General features: G+C 43.4%; 1 long non-coding RNA gene across 2 annotated transcripts; it reads right to left on the reverse strand.

Annotated features, from left to right (window-relative positions):
• Positions 1-2: 2 nt before the first annotated feature.
• LOC115303533 lies at positions 3-15,935 on the reverse strand. Of its 2 annotated transcripts, none has more exons than XR_003914109.1 (3): positions 15,708-15,935; positions 13,685-13,758; positions 3-68 (listed from the first exon to the last, which is right to left on the reverse strand). It is a non-coding gene; the product is annotated as an uncharacterized LOC115303533 (long non-coding RNA). The 2 variants fall into 2 exon arrangements; XR_003914108.1 differs by having other exon boundaries at positions 18-210.
• Between the last annotated feature and the right edge of the window lie 6,662 nt (positions 15,936-22,597).

Below are 22,597 nucleotides of genomic sequence, written 5' to 3' on the forward strand. Positions count from 1 at the left end.
TTGAACAGATGAGGAGGTGTGACTTATGCATGGGTAGGGAAAGTGGTTTCTGGAGATGGAATCTGCTCCTGGTGAAGAGTGTGGAAAAGACAACAACCGGTTTTGAATATGATGTGTATTTTAGCTGCTAGAGCAGCAGCAATATGTGAGAGGATTGACTCCAACTTTGAAAGTTGTCCTGTGCGTGAAATGTTCACACAGCATCGTGTACTGCAGAGAAATCATTTGTGAAAGGAGGGGTCAATCAATGGGGCAAACTTCACAGTTTTCTTATTTTAAGAAATTGCCATGGGGTGCCTGGCTGTCACATTGGTAGAACATGCAACTTCCCCCCCCCCAAGTTTATTTATTTTGAGAGAGAGAGAAAGAGAGAGAGAGAGAGAGAAGATCTAGTGAGGGAGGGGCAGAGAAAGACAGAGAGAATCCCAAGCAGACACCATTCTGTCAGCACAAGGCTTGATGCGGGACTTGATCTCACTAACACTGAGATCATGATCTGAACTGAAGTCAAGAGTCAAATGCTTAACTAACTGACTGAGCCACCAGGTGCCCTGAGCACGCAACTCTTGATCTGGGGGTCTTCAGTTCAAGTCCCTCATTGGCCCTACAACTTATTTAAGGAAAGAAAGAAAGAAAGAAGAAAGAAAGGAAGAAAGAAAGAAAGAAAAAGAAAGAAAGAAAGAAAGAAAGAAAGAAAGAAAGAAAGAAAGAAAGAAAGAGAGAGAGAGAAAGAGAGAGAAAGAAAGGAAGGAAGAAAGAAACTGCCAGAACCACCCCATTCCTTAGCCACTACCCTGATCAGTCATCAGTCATTAACATCAAGGCAACACCCTCTATCAGCAAAAAGCTCAGATGACGATTAGATTTCTAAGCAATAAAGTTTTTTTTGATATTTTCTTAAAATTTATTTGGTAGAGGGGGTGGGGGGGAGCGGGGAGAATCTCAAGCAGGCTCCATGCTCAGTGAAGAGCCCAATGCAGGGTTCAATCCCATGACCCTGGGATCATGACCTAAGGCCAAAATCATGATTTAGAGGCTTAACCAACTGAGCCAGCCAGGTGCCCCTACAGTGTTTTCTTTTTTTAAATATTTATTTATTTTTGAGAGAGAGAGAGAGCAAGAGTGCATGAGCAGGGAGGGGCAAAGAGAGAGGGAGACAGAGAATCCCAAGCAGGCTCTGCTTGTCAGCCCCATGTGGGGCTCGAACTCATGAACTGGGAGATCATGACCTGAGCTCAAAGAGTTGGATGCTTGACAACGGAACCACCAAGGAGTCCCCTAAAGTATTTTTAATTAAGATAGGTACATTGGTGTTTTTTTTAGATACAATGCTAGTGCACACTTAACAGACTATAGTATAGTGTACATGTAACTTTTATATACACTGGAAAACCATAAGATTAATCTGACTTACTTTATTGTGCTGGTCTGGAGCGGAGCCTGTAATATCCCTGAGATATGCCTTTATTAGCCAAACAATTCGTTTAAGTTGTGTAATGTGTTGCAATGTGTTTTTTGAAATAATTCATTCTAAACATGAGGGATAACAGAAACAGGAAGTTGCCAGATTTAGCAAAAACCAAGCAAACGGCATGCCATTACATTCGAATTTCAAATGAATGATGAATACTTCTTATAGTATTCATGTGCCCATGCAATGTTGGAGACATACCTACACCAAAAAACTATTTTATCTGGCAACCCTAACCAGGATGCTAACGTTCTGTTCCATCTGAGGATTACATCAGATAAAGTGGCGAAGCACCTAATACAATTATCTATCAGTAAAAGCTCTTCGTGCCTTCTCCTTAGGCTAAGGAATGTGACACTATTAATTTTCAATGGTCCGTGTAGAGTCCATGTGTAGATTGTCCCAGTCACTCACCGTACTTCTGGTTCATTCCTCCCATCCATCTACCTCAGCTTCAGAAATGACAAAGACGAAAAAATGCTTAGTATTGAATGAAACATGATGATAAAAGGAAATCTGGTGGTAGATATTGAAAAAGCCATAAATCGTTATGTTTTAAGCATACAATAGCTTCCATGATGACGATGAGGTCGTTTTATACTCTGCAGCTTCAGATGTTTGAAAGAATTTATTGTATAAAAGTGAAAAGGCCTATTACAAACCAGTATACCTTGGCTGACTTGTACTTTCTGGTTTGGTCTGCAGCATCGGTGCTAGGCATTGAGTTATTGGGAGGATTAAGTAAATATATTAAAGTTCTCTGGAAATCATAGAGTTCTGAGCTGTTGACGCCGAGTTCCACAAAGTCCTGGGAGTGAAGGTTCTTTGAATCAGCGATCAGTGGACAGTTCATCCCACAGGCAGACTTTCCTCAGAGGCCTTTCTCTTTGTATGGAACATTGGAAATCAAAGTGTGTCTTTTGCTCAGTAAGATGACTTCATCACGTCCTAGGGTAACCCTTTACCTCCCACTCTGGACATCAGGCAATTCAAGATGGGTTACAACCTTTTAAGATATGTATGTCAATTGCAGTTCTTATTTATTTTCAGATGACAGGGTTTTTGGGTTTTTTTGTTTGTTTGTTCTAAGATCCATTATCAACATCCCTTGCCAGAATGTTACGTTGGTCATAGCTGATCAACCTATACTGCCACATCATTATCACTCAATGTCCACAGTTTACACTAGTGTTTACTCTTGGGGTCTGACCAAATGTATAATGACTTGTACTTCCCCTCAGTATCATTCAGCATAAAAATCCCTAGGCACCACCTACATGTCCCTTCCTTCCCCCCAACCCATTTTTGATGAAATAATTTTCCAGATCTCCAACTTTCATGTGTTTTCTTTCATAAAACTGTTTTTCTTAAGAATGTGTGGCTAGTGGGGCATGTGGGTGGCTCGGTCGGTTAAACATCAGACTTCGGCTCAGGTCATGATCTTGCAGTTCGTGAGTTCAGCTCCAGGTCAGGTTCTGTGCTGACAGCTCAGAGCCTGGAGCCTGCTTCAGATTCTGTGTGTGTCTCTCTTTCTGTCTTCCTCTGCTCTCACTTTGTTTCTCTCAAAAAAATAAATAAACACTAAAAAAAAAAAAAAAAAAGAATGTGCCTAGTTTGGTGCGCCTGGGTGGCTCAGTCTATTAAGCATCCACCTTCGGCTCAGGTCATGATCTCATGGTTCGTGGGTTCCAGCCTCAAGCTGGGCTCTGCACTGACAGGTGGAGCCTGCTACTTTGTAGTCTGTCTCTCCCTCTCTTTAAGCCCCTCCCCCGCTCACACATGGGCTCTGTCTCTCTCAAAATAAGTAAATAAACTGAAAAAAAAAAGGTTTTCTCTTTTTTCTTTCCCACTTTTCACTACTTTCACCTACGCTGCAAAAGAAAAGCTAATCTCCAACCTATCTCAAATTTTTACAGTGGTGCAACAGGAAAAATCTGAGAGTGCATCATTCCTCAGGGACAGTGCTGTGACAGTCATCATGGCCTGGATGGGCACTATGAAAGAGGCCTTATTTCATCCAGGGTTGCTCCAAGTGGGATCACCCATGGATGGACAACACTGGCATCTCCTGGAAGCGTGGTAAATGAGCAGCTGTTTAGCTCCTCCCTAGACCTAGAGTCAGAAGAGTGAGACCACGAAATTTGTATTAACAAGCCTTCTAAGTGACTCTTCAGTGTGCTAATGTTTCAGAACCAGCAACTGGTAAAGAAACCTGAAGCAAAGTCCCGCAGCACTTGTGTTAGAACTAAGAAGTAAGATGGTGGACACAGGGATCTTAATAGCATTTTCATTTGAAATAAAACAATTTAAGACTTCTTCTGACAGAAAGTCAGTATGAATGAGCCTTCTGGCTTTGTCATTTCGTCTATATTTCTACTAAGGTTTTTACACACAAAAAAATCAACAAGGCCTGTGTGTATGGCGGTGCAGTTGAGGGGGCAGGTGGAGGGTGAAACCTGGTTGTGCAGTTCCCTAGGGTAAGCAGAGGCTGAAATATAGTCTGCAGCCCACTGGCCAGGCCCTGCTCCTTGGCCAAAAGGGGATGCGCCTTTTTCCTTGCCCAAGGACACCATCCCTAGAAAACCTGCCCATCCTGTTTTTTCCCACAGGGAATTCATTTCCAAATTTGCACAAAGGCACTAGAAAGTCCAGGGAATGGCCGTGAAAGCACATATTTCATATACTCGACAGCAGAAAAATTAATTCCTGGAAGCTGTGGAAACATTGAAAATTCTTATCTTAGATCTTAACTTAAAAATGTGTAAGAAGGGTATACAGGTTTTCAAAATTATTCCAATTTGTGAGTCAAGAAGTAACAAAAAAAGTTAGGAGGAGGAGATCACTGCTTCTGTCTTTCAGTATTGCTCTGGGGCCTACTTCCCCGCACTGTTACCACAGGTCTGCAAGTCTCTTCCTTTCTCTGTGCTTCCTTCTTTTGGACTTTACTTCTTTTTTTTTTTTTTTTTTTTAAGTAGAGTCAACACGGTGTTACATTAGTTTCAGGTGTACAACAAAGTGATCCCACAAATTTGTAGGCCAAGCTACGCTCACCACGGGAAGTGGTCACTGTATGACAGTATTACGATACCGCTGACCGTCTTCTTCAAGCTGTGCCTTTCACCCATGGCGTATTCATTCCATCACCGGAAGCCTGGATCTCTCTCTCCTCTTCACCCATTTTGCCCATCCTCATGCTCTCCTCCCTCCTGGCAACCAAGTGTGTTTTCTGTCTCTGTCTCGATGTGTCCACTTTCACTCTGTTTGTGTGTTTGTTCACTTGTTTTTCAGATGCCACATGTAAGTGAAATCATATGGTATTTGTTACTCTCTGTCTGACTTATTTCACTTAGCGTAACACTCACTAGATCCATCCACGTTTTCCCAAATGGCAAGATCTCTTTCTTTTTAATGGTCGAATAATATTTCATTGTAGACATATACCACATTTTCATTTGCAAATATCCTCTCCCATTCGGTAGGTCGCCTTCTCGTTTTGTTGGTGATTTTCTTTTCTGCAAATCTTTTTATTGGGGTGTAGTCCCGATAGTTTTTGCTCCCCTTGCCGGAGCGAGGAAAATGTTGCTAAGGCTGACTGATGTCAAAGAGATGACTCTCCTCTAGGAGTTTTCATGGTTTCAGTTCCCACACTCAGGTCTTTCATTCGCTGAGTTTATTTTTGTGTATGGTGTAAGAAAGTGCGGCATTTACTGCTTACATATCATACTTTATCTTTCATCCTCTTCCTGATGTTTTGCCTAAAACGCTCACAAGTTTATTCTCTTCTCTTGAGGGCTTTGGCCCTTTAATGATAAAACCATGACAACACTTTGAAGCCTTACTAAATACACCAGCTCACCAATCCTCTCTGCTATGCCGGGACTAGATTTTCATTTCCAGCCCTCACAAAAACTCACAGTCCCAGGTGGGGCTGTTTCCTCAAGGATATGCACTGCCACCTAGTGGCCTACTGACACCCTGCCGCTATTAACACTAGCAACAGGCCTGAGGGAGGATGGCCAGAAGCACCAGTCACCGGCCTGGGCGTGCGCGGGAACAGATGGTGTTAACTCCCTCTTCTTTCGTAATAGCATTCTCTCTGGCTGGAAATATCTTTCCAAAACTATTTCTCTCATTCTTTTCAGCTTTCAAAATCCCTGTAAACGCCATTTCTTCCATGATCCCCTTTCTGAACTTCCAAGCCAGAGTTTCTCCCTCCCATCAAAGTTCTAAGGACTGGGTCAGCATTTCATTTGTAATTCTTAACGGAGCTCCACAGTGTCTATTCCAAACGATTTTTCATCTTCTAGTTCCTCACGACTCAGATCCTTTGAGGTACATGCCATCAGGATACTGTAATCATCTGCTGATCTCCTGGCTCACTGCCCCTCATTCCCTGGAAATTCTAAAACCTGATTCACCCTCTTGGTCACACCAGCCCTACCATCATCATTCCTAGGCACTCTGTCATCCCTGGAGACAATGTGCTGGCCTCTCAGTTCCTTGTCCACTCATTTCCAGTCATCTTGTTTCCCGGCCCACCTCCCTCACTTATTTCCACGGGACACCCCAGGCCTGGCCAGTACATCTCACTGACCATCACCTTCTCTGCCACAATTTCTTAATACAAGTAGGCTCTCTACGCCATCGGCCCCATCAAGTTTTCACTGCTGATCTCTCTTCTTCTGTCTTTACTTCTGACCTCACCGAACCTAAGTCATTTCATTCATTGCTCTACAGGCTCCTCTGCACAACTTACAACTCTGGCACCTCTTCTATCCCACTGTGTTCCTTGGTAAGAGCCCAGCCCTTGGTTGATTCCAACTCTACTTACTCTGTTTGCCTTGCACTCACTAACTAAACAAATGGCTGGGGAGGCGGGGAGGGGGGGGGTCCACAACCCTGCTTAGCGGATTAATTTAGATTCGATGATGATCTCAAGTGGGCTCTCAGCACTGCTATGCAAGGCTTTCTTTTTTCTTTCTTTCTTTTTTAAAGATTATTTGTTTTGAAGGAGAGAGAGAGAGAATGAGCAGGGGAGCAGCGGAGAGACAGAGAGAATCCCAACCAGGCTCTGCACTGCTGGCGCAGAGCCAGACTCCAGGTTTAAACTCATAAACCATGAGATCACGACCTGAGCCAAAATCCACACTGGACACTTAACCCCCGAGCCACCCAGGCGCTCCACAAAGCTTTAATTTCTGAAATCAGTTTACTACCTATTCTCCCAGAAGACAAATTCACACCTTTTCCTTGTTCTTCAAATGATAATCTCATTTCTAATTTCATTGAAAACCAGAGGAGAGAAATTCCTCATCTTCCTACTTCACCACCAAGTCTACCAGCTTGACTATCAGAATCCACACACTGAGCAGCCCTCCAGTTGAAATGGACGTGTCTCCTGCTCCCAGGTGGTAAGGCCAGCGCTCCCCCCCACCCCCCTGGTGGAGACCTGGGTCACCTTCCCTTTCTCAAGAAGTCTGACCTGAAAGTATTTTCTTCATATCATCAAAATTTCCCTTTCTACTATATCCATACCATAATACCTCTTTAATAAGGCTTTCCCTTAGACAAAGACAAAAATTCAGAAACATGGAGACTTCTGGCATGGTAAGAAGCTAGAGAAGACTCTTACATGACCTATAAGATTCTATTTCTTAAGCATGGAGATGGGTATCAAGATGTTCATTTAAAAAATTCTTGCCTCTTTGGGGCGCCTGGGTGGCTCAGTCAGTTAAGCATCCAGTTCTTGATTTCAGCTCAGGTCATGATCTCAAGGTTGAGAGATCAACATTGGGCTCCACGCTCAGCACGGAGACTGCTTGGGATTCTCTCTCTCACTGTCTCTCTGCCCCTCCCCTGCTCGTGCGCTCACTCTCTCTCTCTCTCTCTCTCTCTCTCTCTCCAAAGAAATAAATAAACATTGAAAAAAAAAGTTCTTGCTGGAGCACCTTGCTGGTTAAGTGTCCAACTTCGCCTCAGGTCATGATTTCACGGTTCGTGGGTTCGAGCCGCGCATCGGGCTCTGTGCTGACAGCTCAGAGCCTGGGGCCTGCTTCACATTCCGTGTCCCCCTCTTTCTACCCCTCCCCTCCATCTCTCTCAAAAATAAACATTAAAAAAATTTTAAATAAGATTTAAAAAAACAAAATTCCATTATAACATGCCCATGCCATGTTTGTTTACAGAATGTCCCTGGCTCTGCTTTAACATACGACAACAGAATTGAATAGCTGTAACAGAGATAAGAGGCCTACAAAGCCTAAAATATTTGCTATCTGGCTCTTCACAGAAAACTCTATGGACCCTGCTCCAGTCTGCTAAACCTTTATACTCCAAGACCGTTACACCTCGTCTTTCCTCCACGTGAAACACCTTCTTCAGATCTTCTCATGGCTCGCTCCTTATTATCGTTCTGGTTTCTGCTCAAGTTCACCTTGGACAGGCCTTCGCTGACCACATTATTTAGAGTGTGCAATGCTACCCTCCTATTCTAACATCTGTGCCTTCACCTGGTTTTCTTTTTTCTTTGTAAAAATTTTAGTGTTTATTTATTTTTGAGAGACAGACAGAGTGTGAGCAAGGGAGGGGCAGAGAGAGAGGGAGACACGGAATCTGAAGCAGGCTCCAGGCTCTGAGCTGTCAGCACACAGTCTGACTCGGAGCTCAGACTCATGAACCACAAAATCATTACCTGAGCCGAAGTCCGACACTTAACCGACTGAGCCACTGGGCGCCCTTGCTTTATTTTTCCGCATAGAATGCATCACTTCCAGGGCGCCTGGGTGGCTGTCAGTTAGGTGTCTGATGATTGGGTCCCTTAAGGGGCTCTGTGCTGACAGCGTGGAACCTGCTTGGGATTCTCCCTCAACCCCTCTTCTGCCCCTCCTCTGCTTGCATTCTTTCTCTTAAAATAAACAAACAAACATAAAAAAAAAGAATGTATCACTTCCTTTGCCAGAATATAAGCAACGTGAGGACAGTCCTTGGCACCAATTGTACCTACCCTAGGTACTATCTGAAATATATATTGAATAAATGAATCATAGAGAACGATTACATTTTCCGGAAAAGCAAACCTACTTATTATTACTTCATAAATTATTTTATTATTCAATACTTGAATAAAAGAACTATATATCTGATTCCCATCATAATTTGTATAAGTGATGTTTGTGTATCCCCATATCTCCATGGTATTTCCTAACCTAGGAAGCTGACAGGTTACATAGGGCTTGAGGACAAAGATGTTTGACAGTCTTTAGATTTAGGTGGGTTTTTTTTAAGTTTATTTATTTGAGACAGAGAGAGCACAAGCAGGGGAAGAATAGAGAAAAAGGGAGCCACAGAGAATTCTAAGCAGGCTCAGCACTGTCAGCTCAGAGCCCAATGCAGGGTTTGAACTCATGAACCCATGAGATCATGACCTGAGCTGAAATCGGGAGTTGGTTACTCAACCGACTGAGCCACCCAGGCACCTCTAAATTTAGTTTTCTAACTCTATATTCCTTCCCTATCTCCACTTGAACCTAAACTAAAACCCAATGGGTAATAATAATGCAGGTTATCTTTTTAACATTGTCATTGGCTTCTATTTGCTTCTGAATTCTGTACCTCTTGATCTACTAGAACAATTTAAAACAAAAGGAAAGAAAGAGGGCTATGGTATAAAGACACTGATCATAGGTCAGTTCTAGTATGCTCTAGCTGTCTAGTTGTGTGACCTTGAAAACTTATCTGTAGATCTTAAACCTTGAATTCCGATAATAACATCTGCCTCACGAATCAATGTATTTAAATAATAGTAAGTTCCCAATTACTTAAGATTTTCTATATGCCCAGTTCCTGGCACAGGGTTCCTTAAACCCTTGTTATTTCCCAAGTGATAAGAACATTACGAGCATCTCTTGTTCTAATATTTGTCTTTGACCCCATCCCTGACACAGAGCTCTTAAAACCCTTATACATTCCTAAGTGATGAGAGCAGAATAGCATCTTTTGTTCTACTAAGGCGACTCCTTCAGCTAATTAGTGGATTCCTCCAAGGGGGCTGGTCACCAGAAAGATCAAGCCACGGTTAAAAGCTTGGAATTTTCAGCCCTACCCCCTCATCCTCCAGAGCAGGGAGAAGGGTTAGAAATGGAGTTAATAATTGATCATCCCTGCATGAGGAAGCTCCATCCAATCCCAAGAGTAGGGGGTTCAGAGAGCTTTCGGGTTGGTGAATACATGCACACCGGGAGAGTGACTCACCCCAACTCCAGGCGGATAGAAGCTCCTAACCTTGGGAAGCACCCAGACCTGCCCTATGTATCTTTTCATCTGTATCCTTTATCACATTCTTTATTTTTTTTTAAACTTTTTTTTTTAATGTTTTTTTTTATTTATTTTTGATACAGAGAGAGACAGAGCATGAAAGGGTTGGGGCAGAGAGAGAAGGAGACACAGAATCCGAAGCAGGCTCCAGGCTCTGAGCTGGCTGTCAGCACAGAGCCTGACGCGGGGCTTGAACACACGAACCTGAGATCTGACCTGAGCCGAAGCCGGAGGTTTAACCGACTGAGCCACCCAGGCGCCCCTCACATTCTTTAATAAACTGGTAAACCTAAATGTTTCCCTGACTTCTGTGAGCCACTCCAGCAAATTAGTCAAATCCAAAGAGGGGGTCATTGGAACCTCTGATCTACAGCCAACTGGAGAGAAGTACAGGTATAGGGGTGGCCGGGTGGTTCAGGCGGTTAAGCATCAGGTCATGATCTCACAGTCCGTAAGTTCGAGCCCCGAGTCAGGCTCTGTTCCCACAGCTCAAAGCCTGGAGCCTGCTTCAGATTCAGTGTCTCCCTCTCTCTCTGCCCCTCCCCTGCTTGCACTCTGTCTGTCTCTCTCTCAAATAAATAAACATTAAAAAAAAAGTGCAGGTATAACCAGGGCTTGCAACTGTGACTGGTGCGTTTGTGTTTGTGTTGTGGGGAGGGTCAGTCTAGTGAGACTGAGTCCCTAACTTGTAGAATCTGACATTATCTCTAGGTAGATGTGTCCGCTTTGAATTAAATTATAGGACAACCAAGTGGTGTCACAGAAAATTGCTTGGTGTGAGGAGAAACCTCTACACAGGTGACCAGAACTGAAGTGTTTTGTGTGAGGAGTAACGACACCCACAGGAGAGAATCCTAGTAGGGAAGAACTGGGTTTTTCCCTCCACAGACAAATACCTGCCAAGAGCTTAGAATATACGATCTAATTTAATTGTCACAATGACTGACAAAGAGAGATGTCACATAAAGAGCTCATCGTAGTGTGGCTAGGAGATATAAAATAGGACAAACTTTCACAGCATTTATATCTGGCTATGTCAAAATGACCAGGTCAAAAGTAAAGTCACTGTTTTCAATGCCAATAATGACAGCAACAACAAACTCAACCCTTTACTTCTCCTTAACTGCCACCAAAACTCAGGAGACTTTATCCTTTGATTTCTGTATTACTGCAATATCTTGTAGGCATGTACTTCTTTTAAAATAAAACAACAACCACGATATATGATATCTTAATAATGATAAGGTTGGCGTAGGTAGAAGCCCATGAACAACAGAGGTAGACAATTTTGTGATTTTTAAAATGAGAAACAAAGTAAGGAGTCAAATCTAATTATTAAAATAATATGCAGCAGGGAGAGCTGGGTAGGGGTCTGGGATGGCAGGCGATACACTGGCTTTGCTCTTGATCCACAGAGAAGTTTTTAAAAAATAATTGAAAAAATAATCACTCTAATTTCTCTGTTTCATATCTTGCTCTTACAGTGCTTCCTCACTATCTTTCTTTTTTTTTTCTTTTTTACATTTATTTATTTTTGAGAGACAGAGTGTGAACAGGGGAGGGACAGAGAGAGGGGGAGACACAGAATCTGAAGCAGGCTCCAGGCTCTGAGCAGTCAGCACAGAGCCTGACACAGGGCTCAATCCCATGAACCGTGAAATTATGACCTGAGCTGAAGTCAGATGCTCAACCAACTAAGCCACCCAGATGCCCCTCCTCTACTGTCTTTCTAACATAGTTTTAACAGGGGCACCTGGGTGGCTCAGTCGGTTAAGGGTCAGACTCGACTTCGGCTCAGGTCATTGCCGGGAGCCGCACCAGCCTTGCTGGATGACGCGGTCACAGTAAGGAAATGGCAGATGTTGCACGGCTTCTGCCATGAGAGGCAGAACTGGTATCTCCTTCTGCTACTACTGCTCCTGTGAAATTAAGCCTATTTCTATTGATTAGGCCTCACAATATTCCAAATCAGGCCAATATTCCCCACACAATTACCCCATAAGAACAAGCATTTTTCTGCCCCTGCATAAGGGATTTTAGATCAAAGTGCTGCCGATGTTTGCCCAAAGGTCCTTCTAATGAGGCTTGCAGACACAAAACATAAAGAGGGCTAAGAACACAAGAGTTACAATTAACTCTGGCCCAGAGAAAAAGAGCCTAACTTACAGATAAGAAACAGACAAGGACCAGACATCAGTTGCTGCATATATTTTTGCTATTGGAGTCACAAATACCCTCCCTTGTACTGACTTCAGCTATGAGGATGGATGAGAAATTAGAAACCCAGGTGCAAGGTCAATGCACAGAGGGCTCCCATTATGCTTACACCAAGGGCTTTTTCTAGCAACTTGTTAACAAACATTCTTTCTCTTGTGGTTTATGAACTAGATAAAATAACTCCCAGCCTATCTTTATAAAATTTAACCTATGTCTTAGTTTTAGTATTACTAACTTAAATAATATGTGTATTATCCTGGTTTTTTACTAAAAACATCTTATTATTCTCTTGATTGTAAAATTTACTTTCCTTACTGTAAATGCGTTACATGATTTGGTTATAACATGTTAATTAAAAACAAAGTCATAATTATTGGCCAAAACCCAACCCGTACAGAATAAGATGGGTTTGTTACTTTCTTAACCTTGGGGATTGATGCCAAGAATAAATTGGGATGGTTCTACAAAAATACTTCTGTAAAACTTGTTTCTGTACACCTTTGATGACAGAAACACCTTATCACTAAGAGTTAGAAACTGTAAACAATTTCTATTTTCTGATGTCATGTTATTGCTTAACGAATAAAGAAGACACCAAAGCAAACTGAAGGAGAGAGATGTCTGCTTGGTGATGAACAACAAAGAATAAAACTTGTGGCTCTCTCATCACTCTCTCGTGCCGACATCGTCCATCCTTTCAGGGACCCCTGGACCTGCTGGAGCTGGACTCTGGCAGGTCATGATCTCACAGCTCATGGGTTTGAGCCCCACGTTGGGCAGTCTGTCAGTACAGAGCCTGTTTGGGATTCTGTCTCTCTCTTTCTCTGCCACTCTCCCCCTTGCTTGCTCTCTCTCTTTCAAAATAAAGAAAAATAAACTTAAACAATTTTAACATCTGTCATGTAAATGCATCATCTTTTAAAATACGTTGACTTAGAATTTTCCGAAATGTTCATCTTTTGGAAAGTATGCTAAGAAAGAGGAATTGCTTCCTCAGCTTTGCTTCCCTGAGCATGACTATTAAAACGTTCAGGAGAAAATGTGGCAGGTTGAAATGCCAGCCATTCTAGGTACCAAAGAATTCCCAGAAGCAACCTTATTTAAAGTCTTTCTAGATGTGATCACATGTGGTAAACCACTCACTTCAGGCAGCACGTGATTTTAGCCACCAAATGATGTCTACCCTATCCCCATCTCATTCCAAAGGGTCAAACATTACCTAATACCATTTTGGGGATTTTTATTGCAATTCTTCACAACTGACAGGATTCGGTTACACTCTAGAGTCTGCTTTATAATAGTTCTTATTATTGTGGTTTCATATATTACTTAGTATTACGCTTCACATCTACATAGCTGCGGCTCTTTTCAAGGACATCCTCCAAGACTGGTTACATGTAATTTTCCCAAGACCTATTTGCCATTACAGTGCTGAAATGGATACGTTGTCCTTATTATTCTTGGTGACATCAAAGCACAAAACACCACAAGTGGCAAATACTAATTATGAACAGAGAGAATGTGAGAATGGACCAAGTTTCTGGGTTGCAATAGTCTCTCTCACCAGTACTTAGGTATGTCACACGTGATCACGACAACGGAAGTTTAGGAATTAACATTGGTATTAACATCACCATGACAAAAGAGTTTGATACCAATCTGATACACATTCTTAATACTCACATCCCGTTTGTTGCTCTCCATCTCTCTGCTATCCTAAGAATTGACTCTCCAATTCCGCTTCAAGGTACTGCTTCCTGTAAATTGTAATTAGCTAGTTATTTATTCGCTCTATCTACTTAAACCTCCTCGAGAGCTAAAGTATGACCTAGCCCACTGGCTATTGGGCATAGCAATAAATAGCTGTGGAAGAAAGTGACACCTCGTATAATTCTAATGATGTCTTAGATGAACTCCAGTCTGGGGTCTTCAATAATGCTTCTTCCACTCAGTCAGCAGCCATCGGGAAGAATTTTATCAAGTTAAGGGTTCCAAGGAGAGACAAAGGACAGAGCTGGATACAGTAAAAATGGAACCTCTACATTTTGACTCTAGCAGTTTCTCCAACAGCAAAGCAAGCAGGGGTTAGCTAATCTTGCTGTTACAAAATTCCTTGGTTTAACATGGCTTATTTTTGCCATTTAATGTCAATGTTTGAAGTGAGCCACCTTTGGCCTAAACTGCTCCAGTGCGCTGTGGTGGAGTCATGTCTGAGTCTGTTCCTTCCTCTCCTATAGTGGATGTGTCGTTGTGGGGACTGGCTGGGATGTTGCGTGAAGCACCAGGATTATTTCCTGAGTTTAGGAGGCAAAGAATTAGGACGCTCCTGTGACTCTTCCACAGCCTCCCTGCTACTTCTTCCCATTTTGCTCTTCAGATTTCTTACCCCCAGCCTCCTCTCTCTCCCTTCCCTCTGTCTGATACTTGTCTCTTGGGGGGGGGGGGTGAGGGAGTGGTGGGAAGAAGTGGAACAAAACCAGAAACAGATGAACATAAACAGCCCCTGACTCTTTTAACTCCAGTAAATATACTTTTCTTTAAAAAGTGAGGTGCTACTTGGTTATTTGTAAAATTAATTCAGGTGAACTCTTCTTGAAAACAAATGGAAGTTCTAAATTTAGTCTATGCATTCTATTGGGACAAAATTATTAAGAGTGTACTGCCTAGGGCACCAGGCCTTACTCCCCTTCTCTCACACTTAAGGAATAAAGTGCTAAATAAAGCACTAAATGGATGACCCGTAATTTTCTAAGAAAGTTCCAGACTTCACTCTGCAAAAACCTATAAAGCTAATCTCATGTGCACAGGAGTTAGACACCTTTCAAGGTCAACACCGTTCCCTCTGCCTGAATCATTCTTCGTGGCTTGCTCACTTCTTTCTGGGCTCTGGCCGAAAGGCACTTCCTTGGAAAAGACTTCCCAGCCCTTCCCCATCTCCTTCCTCTGACTTATACCACCCGGTCTCCCATGTCCAGATTACTATACCAGTCCCCTCCCCATTTCTTACTGTGTATTTTCTTAATAAGACTTATCAACTCTATGTGTTTTCTTGTCTGTCCCTTCCTTAGAATATAAGCTCCAGGAGGCCAGGGCCATTGTCTACCTGGTTCACAGTAGGATCCCTAGCATTTAAGAGCAAGGACTGGGACATAATACGTGCTCAGGAAATAATCAGTATTCTTTCCAAAGCTCGGAGACAACTTGCCAGTTTCTGTAGCGCCGCAGGGACCCCGTCCCTCTCAGGCCACCCTAACTCTGGGTCACCACCCACCTTCACCCGGTCCCAGCTCGAGGATCGGCCCTTCCACCTGCCGGCCACTGGGACAGCGCAGCGCGCCCAACGCCCGGAATCGGCAACTACAGTTGGGCCCTGCGGCTCGGCTCAACCGCCCATCGTCAGGCACCCCCCCCCCCCCACGCTTTCCCGCTGGTCCCAGGCCGCCACGTCCGGGAGTGGCAGTGACGGTACCACCACGCTTCCACCGGGCTAGACGAGCAGCCGTTAGGAGCCCGCGGAACAGCCGTTAGGACCGCCGCGCTTCTACCAAATGTTTAAGGATTCTTTTGGGACATATCCGTTGATGTGGTGGTAAAACGCGACTCGTCATCCGGCTCCCTCCGGAAGGGAGACGCATGCTCCCCCCGCGGGCTGCGCAGGGGTCCAGCTCCTGAGCCCCACCCTTGCCCGCCCCAGCCCCCCTCTCACCTCTGCGGGAAACCGACCGGCCCGGGCCACCGCCGCAGGACCCTACCGGCGGCGTCTTCTCTCGGAGGCAGCTGGAGACCCTTTACGGGGAAACCGTGCTGGGCCCCACCATCCTTAATGTCGCCGTTAAGAGGGTGTTAACATTTCTGCCTTAAGAGATACCCGTCACTCTCACCGCTCCCTCGCCCCGGGGATACGATATCTCGGTGCCCCCAGATATCCCCGCGGGGCGGGTCGGAGTGCGAGCTCAGAAGGCGGGGGCTGGGGAGTAGGGAGGGGAGGGGGACAATTCCTGGTATTCTTTTGGCCCCATTAGCTGTCTACTGTCTATCTATCCGCCTCCAGGAAAGACTCTTTAGAGTTTTGGGGTTAGGAGTCATACAGATCGTCCCCTGCTGCCTAGGTTGGTGCTCTCCAGGGGAAGGGAGGGTCCAAGAGACAGAACACAAATGTGTTCCAGAGAGATTGTTCTTCCTCAAACCTAATCTGGAATTTTTTTGGAGCCTCCCCGTGGTGGCTTGGCCATTCGTAAAGAGGCAAGACAACAGTAACAAGGTTGTTTTTTGGTTTTGGGTTTGTTTGTTTCTAAAGATCTACAGTGCACTTCTCAAAACAGACTGTCTCAATGAACAATCAACACATGAAAAAGTGTGCAGCTGAGTTGGTCCTTGGGAACTTCAAATTAAAACTTCTTGAGAGTACACGGCACATCCACCAGAATGGTTAAAATGAAGGTGGAGGAAAAGAAAAGAAAGACGGCATGTCAGTTGTGGGAGGGGGTATGAGAATCAGGAACTCCTATGCTGTTAACGGGGGTATGCATTGATAAATTGGTGCAGTCACTTGGGGAAACTATTTAGCAATATTTGTTAGAACATAGGCCTACCCTATGATCCAACAATTCCATTCCAAGGTATTTCAGCAGAAATGCATATACACGTTCACCAAAAAAACCAGGAACTAAAATGTGCATCTCAGCAGTATTCGTAATTGCTCAAAACTGGAAATAATCCAAATGTCATTGAGAAAAGAACAGATAAATACACTGTCAATGAAAGAGTGTAATAGAGTCGTGAGAGGAAATGTACTACAGTGACATACAGCCCGATGGATGAGTCTCACAAAGTTAAGTAAAAGAAATCAGGGTGCAAAGAATGTATTCAACAATTCTATTTATATAAAGGTCGAAAATAGCAAAACTAAACTATGGTGTCATAAATCCAGATCGTGGTTACCCTTTGGGGGATTTTGACTGTCAGGGCTTTTGGAGTATGTTCTGTCACTTGGTCTGACAGCTGTTAACCTTATAAAAACCATCCAGTGAAAAATGTTTCCTTATGTGCTCTACTTTTAAAAGTTCTCAATTAAGAACAAGAAAAGGCCTGGGGTTTCTGGGTGGCTCAGTTGGTTGAGCATTCTGACTTCTGCTTAGGTCATGATCTCACGGATTTGTGAATTCAAGACCCACATTAGGTTCTCTGCTGTCAGCACAGAGCCTGCTTTGGATCCTCTGTCCCCTTCTCTCTGCCCTTCTCCCGCTTGTATGCTCGCTCTCTCTCTCTCTACCTCTCTCCTTTCAAAACTCATTTTAAAAAATGGCTGCTGCTGTTAAAAAAACAAAGAACAAAAAAGCCTGACAAATTAATTTGTCCTACCTCTCTGTTCAATTCAACATGTATTCCTTTTATAATCACTATCTAAAGGCCCTAGTAGGCACTGTGGAGTCCTGAAAAGATGTCTCTGCCTTCCAGGAGTTCATAATCTAGGCGGTGGTACAAACCTAAAAGTCATTGCTTAGCCATAGTCTTTGATACTGTGCTAACTGTAAGGGAAATCCAAAATAATTACTCTGGAAGAAAGTTGGGAAAAAGAATATGCATCTAGGCAGAGTGTCTGCGTTAGAAAGGGTCTTAAGATCCTTACAATTTCTTGTGGACAAGGGCGAGGGTGATCAACTGTTTCAGTTATCCTAGGACTAAGGGCTTTCCCAGAATAGTCCTGGGCACCCTGGGATGGGTGTTCACTCCCACAGGGGCTAAGCCTGATTCATCATTAAACTTGAAGTTCCTAACAAAGTTTTTAACACATGGAAGATGCTCGGTAAACTCAATGAATATTAGTTGAAATTAAATGAGGGAAAATAGTAACAAAGGCACCTATTCAGGTGATACCAGTTCTTCTTTGAGGGTTAGGGTAGGGATTAGGATCAGGTTGAGGAAGGCCTTGAATGCCAAGCTGAATAGTTTGGATTACATTAAAAATTTTTTTAATATTTATTTATTTTTGAGAGAGAGAGAGAGACAGACAGACAGAGCATGACTGGGGGAGGGGCAGAGAGAGGGAGACACAGACTTTGAAGAAGGCTCCAGGCTCCGAGCTATCAGTACTGAGCCTGACGTGGGGCTTGAATTCCACAGACCATGAGATCATAACCTGAGGCTGAAGTCAGATACTTAATTGACTGAGCCACCCAGGCGCCCCTAGATTACGTTTTATTGATGGTTGGTAGCTTTTGAACAAAAAGAATGACATGGAAAAAAAATCTGTGCTTTTCTTTATTAAATCTAGGTCATGGAAGGGAATGAGTTGGCATTAGTAGAGCCTACAAGCTGAAGTCCAGGTAAAGGGTTATTAGGAGTCCTGAAAAAATGTTGAATAATGGACTTTTAGAACTATAAGAGAACTAAGGGTTTCATTAGTCTAATGCCTTTTTAATTAACAAATTTTTCCTAGAGTATGTTCCTTTTAGAAATTGTTTCTTCCACATCTTCTCTAAATCTTTTTTTTTAACTTAAAAAAATGGTTTATTTATTTTGAGGGGAGAGGGGCAGAGAGAGGGAGAGAAAAAGAGAGAGAACCCTAAGCAGACTCCATGCTGTCAGCACAGAGTTCAGCTGGGGGCTGGATTTCATGAACCTGTGAGATCAGGACCTGACCTGAAATCAAGAGTCAGATGCTTAACCTACCCAGCCACCCAGACACCCTAAGGCTATTTGGCAAGTCTGCAACGGACTGGACAAGAAGCTAAGTTTCTTCCCTGCAATGGCAATGACCTTATACTACTTCAGTGGTTTCATTGCCCTGCCACACTGAAACAAAATGTTTCTCGGGAAAGGAAGGAACAGGATAGTCTTTTTTTTTTTTTTTTTTTTGAAGTGAAATTTATCCAATCTTAAATTCTGAGAGTATAACCTTCCCATCTTTTTGGTATCAAAAATGTTAACTCTCGGGGCACCTGGGTGGCTTGGTCGGTTGAGCTCCCAACTTCAGCTCAAGTCCTGATCTCACACTCCGTGGGTTTGAGCTCCACATTGAGCTCTGTGCTGAGAGCTCAGAGCCTGGAGTCTGCTTCAGATCCTGCCTCTCTCTGCCCCTCCCCTGCTCTCTCTTTCTCAAAAATAAACATTAAAAAAATTAAGTAATCAAAACCTGATAAAAATAAATTATTAAAAATGTTAATTCTCTTATGAAATGATGGTTATGGTAGAAGGCAGTTGGTAATGTCTTCATGTCACTGTACAAAAAGTTCTCTGCTCCCCATTATGTCCCTATTGGTTTATAAAATCAAACAGTGTGAAACAGACTTTGCTTCATTCTTTTGCTGTTTCTGGCTCAGAATCCTTTCATTCTGCTTGCTACCAAGCACTCTTTTTTTTTTTTCCTTCACTGTTTACACCCAATGTGAGGCTCAAACTCACGACACGGAGACCAAGAGTTGCATGCTCCCCTGACTGAGCCAGCCAGGCATTCCCTTATCAAAGATGTTTTTTAAATGAAGAGGGGTGCCTGGGTTGAGTTGGTTGAGTGTCCGACTCTTGAGATTGGCTCAGGTCATGATCCCAGCGTTGGAGGATCAAGCAGAGTATAGTCTGCTTAAGATTCTCCCTCTCTCCCTCAATCCCCTCCCTACCTCATGGGCACTCTCTCTCTTCTACATTTATTTTTGAGAGAGAGAGAGAATGAGAGAGGGTAGAAAGAGAGAGTGAGACAGAGAATCTGAAGCTGGCTCCCCAATCCCGATGTGGGGCTTGAACTCATGGAACTGTGAGTTCATGACCTGAGCTGGTCAGACCCTCAACTGACTGAGCCATCCAGGCACCCCTCTTGCTCTCTCTTTCAAAAATTGAAAAAAAAATTTAGGGGCGCCTGGGTGGTTAAGCTGGCTAAGCGACTGACTTCGGCTCAGGACATGATTTCACAGTTTGTAGGTTCGAGCCCTCTGTCAGGCTCTGTCCCCCCCACTCATGCTCTGTTTCTCTCTGTCTCAATAATAAGTAAATGTAAAAAAAAATTTTTAATGTAGGTACATATATACTTGTGATAGATATGGCTGACTCCCATCCTCTCTCTGTATATACTTCCCTGTACTTACAAGAGGCTGGAAAACCAAAAACTCAGTTTCCTAGATTTTCATACAGCTAGGGTTCTCGTTGTTAAGTTTTGGTCTACCAATGATTTGCACATCCAAGAGACTTGAAAAGTGGAAGTGAGGCAGGAGCCATCTCCTGGCTGCTTTGGTTGGTGCTCCTGGTCATGGGATGTAGGACTTTTCTGCAGTAATACTCCAGTATCCATTTCCAAGCTCCATGGCCCCTGAAGGCTGCTGAGGCAAGCCTGAGGAGCATCCTGAGTCCTGGATCATAACCAAGCACTATGTTCTTGAACTCCATAGTTTCTGTAAGTCTTGATTCCTCGCCTTTCTGAAGGTACCCTGGTGAGTGAATCTAGTAGTCTTGGTTTTGTTTTTTTAATGTTTTTATTTATTTTTTTGAGAGAGAGAGAGAGAGAGAGAGAGAGCGAGCGAGCGAGCAGGGGAGGGTCAGAGAGAGAGGGAGACACAAAGTCTGAAGCAGGCTCCAGGCTCTGAGCTAGCTGTCAGCACAGAGCCCAACGCAGGGTTCGAACCCACAAACGGTGAGATCATAACCTGAGCCGAAGCCAGACGCTCAACCAACTCAGCCACCCAGGCACCCCTCTTTTGGCTTTTAAGTTTATTTATTTGGGGGGGGGGTGGGAGGGGCAGAGAGAGAGAGAATCCTGGTTTGGGACTCCAACCCACAAACCGAAACGTGAGCTGACCACCTGAGCTGAAATCAAGAGTCACTTAACCCACTGCACTCAGTAGTCTTGTTTTTGAAGCCATTTGTGGAAGGCCCTGCTCCTTTTAAGTCCTTCCAACAACATGGTACGTACCCATGTTCCTGTATTAAGACTTCTTCTGCTTAAAATAAAGTGGTTTCTGTTTATCGTAGCCAACCCTGACAGATAGAACATCTAAGCAATGGTAAGTACTTTGTCCCTTTGACACCTCTACCAGCCCCTCCTATACCTCTGCCTTCCCTCTTCCTCTTCTTTCCATAAATTCCAAATGCCGCATAACCTGGGGCTCTTTTGGTCTTTTGAAGCTTTGTAGCCATTCCTTGGGCCTCCATGGAAAGCAACAAGATTATGGTGTTGCTCAAGGCAGGTGGTTGGGGAGGCCGGGAACAGTTAGGCTCCAGGAGGTTAAAAGTTTCCTAGGGCCTAAGATTCTGACTCGGTGTCTTCTATTCTCACCAATCAAGATGTCACAGGTTTAGCTTTACATGCTAGAGGGCTTGGATCTTTGATGAGGAACAATGCCAGTTTTTGTTTGTGTTTTGTTTTTTTCCTTCCTCAGATTCGATGCTAGGCTCTATTTCCCCATCGGAGACAATTTCTGCTTTGACTTATTGGACATCATCAGAAGGAAAGCGACAGTGCTCTGACTGTATGAATTATTAACCCCAAAGTAATTGTGTATGTTTCCACATAATTCATATAACGTTACTAGGAAAAACCTGCACTTTTATCTCATAAATATAATTCTTGGAAATTTTCTTAACATCTCCTCCCCTGCTATATCATTTTGTATAGGTAATATATACCTTATTATGCTAGAATTATTTGCAGCTTAGAAATATTTTTCCCATGATACTTTTATTATTGCAAATATAGCTGCTTCCTGTTCCTTTCCCTATTTCTAAACTATTGCCATAGTTATACTCAAGAGCCAGTATGATATACTCTCTTATAAACTATCTGGCCTAGAAAATCATAAAAAGATGGAATCATTCTGGATAAATAGAAGGTACTTGAATCTTGACGGACAGCCTCTGCAGGGTCCTGCGTTGGAATACTTATAACACTTTGGGGAAGTTTTTGCACTGTCTCCTCAATTTCAGAGCACAGTTTTCAGATCATGTTAAAGCATTGATGAAATCTTGCTATAATCTTGCTGGACAGCAAACGATTTCATAATTTCTAGTATAGATGTTTCTCTCTCAACGTTCTCCAACAGCAAGTTCTTCCTACCCTCGAATCTCAGATTTTCCATTCATTGGATGTAGAGGACATCTTTTTATTAATTCCATCTATCTTTTCAATGTTTCTAGGAATGTAGGTTAAGGAGAAATCTCCTTGCAAATTTTAAAGTCCTCAGAGTGTTGGGGCGCCTGGGTGGCTCAGTCAGTTAAGCGTCCAACCTCAGCTCAGGTCACGATCTCCCGGTCAGTGGGTTCGAGCCCCACATCCAGCTCTGTGCTGACAGTTCAGAGCCTGGAGCTTGCTTCAGAGTCTGTGTCTACCTCTCAGTCTGTCTGTCTCTGTCTCTGTCTCTGTCTCTCTCAAAAATAAATAAACATTTAAAAAAAAGTCCTTAAGGTGTTAAGGGGAAAACGGTAGCGTTTTCACAGGTTGGTAGCTTCCCGGGTAGGTCTCGGAAGCAGATTTACCTTTCGTTGTACAGCTGGATTAACTGAGGTAGTAAGTGTGAAACATGTTTTCAGGATCATAAAATTAACATAAATACTTAAAAAAGGAAACACCCCACATATTTTAAAGGTCTGGCATCTTTGGACTTTGCCTATCAT

Source organism: Suricata suricatta, chromosome 10 (assembly GCF_006229205.1).
Source record: "Suricata suricatta isolate VVHF042 chromosome 10, meerkat_22Aug2017_6uvM2_HiC, whole genome shotgun sequence".
NCBI lineage: Eukaryota > Metazoa > Chordata > Mammalia > Carnivora > Herpestidae > Suricata > Suricata suricatta.